Source organism: Mus caroli, unplaced genomic scaffold, assembly GCF_900094665.2.
Source record: "Mus caroli unplaced genomic scaffold, CAROLI_EIJ_v1.1 scaffold_13282_1, whole genome shotgun sequence".
Classification (NCBI taxonomy): Eukaryota; Metazoa; Chordata; class Mammalia; order Rodentia; family Muridae; genus Mus; species Mus caroli.
Genome location: NW_018388889.1, coordinates 38,769 through 41,131, shown reverse-complemented (window position 1 = coordinate 41,131; position 2,363 = coordinate 38,769).

Here is a 2,363-nt window from a genome sequence, read left to right as displayed (position 1 = left end):
AAAAAAAAAAAAAAAAAAAGTGGATGTTGGCCCCAAAGCTGGGAATGCCCAGGATACCATTCACAGACCAAGTGAGGCTCAGGAAGAAGGAGGACTAAAGTGTGGATGCTTCAGTCCTTCTTAGAAGAGGAAACAAAATACAGAGACAACATGTGGAGCAGAGACTGAAGGAATGGCCATCCAGAGATTGCCCTACCTGAGGATCCATCCCATAAACAGTCACCAAACCCAACACTTCCCAGGCTGGGAAGTGCTTGTTGACTGGGGCCTGATATATCTGTCTCCTGAGAGGCTGTCAGGATCTGAAAAATACAGAGGCTGAAACTCACAGCCAACCATTGGACTGAGCTCAGGGTCCCCAATGGAGGAGTTGGAGAGAAGACTGAAGGAGATAATGGGCTTTGCAGCCCCCTGTGAGGAACAGCAGTGTCAAACAACCAGAATCCCCAGAGCATAAACATGGAGAAACTCATGGCTCCAGCCACATGGGTAGCTTTATTTGGCATCAGTGGGAAGAAAGGTGCTTGTTCCTGTGAAGGCTTGAGGTCCCAGTGTAGGGGAATGCTGGGTACATGGCATAGAGGGTTTCAGGGGGTGGAAGTGGTGGGAAGGGAACCAGGAAAGGGGATAACATTTGAAATGTAAATGGAGAAAATAGCCAGTAAAAAAATAAAATAAAGTTAAAAAAAAGAACGAATGAAAGAAAGAACGAGCGAACAAACGAAATGAAAGAGTTAAGGAAGGAAAAAAAAAGAGAGAATATCATGTTTTATATTTATACTATGTCCTGGAGGGGAAGGGGATAACATGCATGAAGTCAGCAGACAGTATTACACAGTGGGATAAACTCGAGGAGTCTAAAACAGTGCTGCACAATTTAATATTGGACTGCTCCCCAAGACAAGAGGTGACGTTTACAACTTTTTCATATTAACTACAAATATTTCTCACTTCACAAAGTTAAAACAAAGTGCAGAACCTTAAGAAGATACTGTAGAAACTAAGCATTTCTGTGTTTACCATCTTGCCAAGAAGGTTTCAACACACAAGCCCATGCTCCAAATACTTGTGCAAATGCAGCCCCAGAGCAAAGTTACTCAGAGGTCACCTCCATGCTTTCTCTGGGAGCAGCTAAGCCCACACCCAACCTCACCAGTGGCCCTGTGGAGCTGTGGTGCACTGTTCACACCCGGTCCCAGGGAGGACTCACCATACTCGCTCCAGTTGTTCAATCGCCTGCCCCTTCCCATTGGAAGCAGCTGCCATATACTCACCATGTCGAGAGGTCAGAGCTCGCCTAAATTCCCCTCACAGCACCCAGCAGTAGCACAGAGAGCAGGACACACAAACCTCTCAAGCCTCCTCAACTACAGCATGGAACCAGCAGCACAGTACCAGGAAGCACCCGCCTCCACTTCTGACTGGCAGGTCAGACTGAAGTCCTTGATTGGCCAGCGAGTCTCGAGTGACATAAGCAACTCCCTTCAGGTTAGAGTGTGATGAAGGGATATGTTATAATGATTCCTGGCCCATGGCCAACCCTTTTCCAGATAAGTAGGGTGAGAGTTCACTGAAGGGATAAGGCAAGGTGGTTGCTGTACCAGGCTTCCATTCCAGAGCTAGACCTTTTCCAGATCTGGAGAGACTTGCATTTCAGTAGCACACGTGACTTCCTTCTAACCCCCTATCCTTCTTGCTTCCAGCACTTCCCCTTCTCCCTCCTGTAATCAAGGCAGATAGCTTGTAGGGCCCATTATTTAACTTGCAGTGAAATAAACAATCCAGCCCATAGGGGAAGGGCGCCTAGAATATTAACAATTGAGGAGATTTTTAGGAAACACTAAGATTTTTGTTCTGTGGTTTCATGGTCAGGTCAGGTAAACTGCAGCTTTGTTTCACCTGGTAGGCATCAGACTTTACACAGCCCCGGGAGAAAAGCAGGAAACTGAAGACAAACTCTACACAACACTATTGCTATCCAGCACATCTTCCTTAGTGGGAAGAGGAAAAAACCCACAGCTGTATTAATAAAGGTATCCTAATGGACAAAACTGATAGAACGGATCTCTCCATATATGTAGTAAGTGGAGTAATTGGAATGGCTTGCAAGGTGTGTCCAAGTAGTCCAACAATGGCTGCCTGCAAATGGACAGATGTAGAATACCTTTGTGCTTCAGTCCATGTGGCTGGATGTCTTGGCTGGTCTTCAGTATATACCAGAATTAGGAAGAAGTAGGCTCTAATGCAGGTTTTAAAAAAGTGAACTTGTAGCCGGGCGTGGTGGCGCACGCCTTTAATCCCAGCACTCGGGAGGCAGAGGCAGGCGGATTTCTGAGTTCGAGGCCAGCCTGGGCTACAGAGTG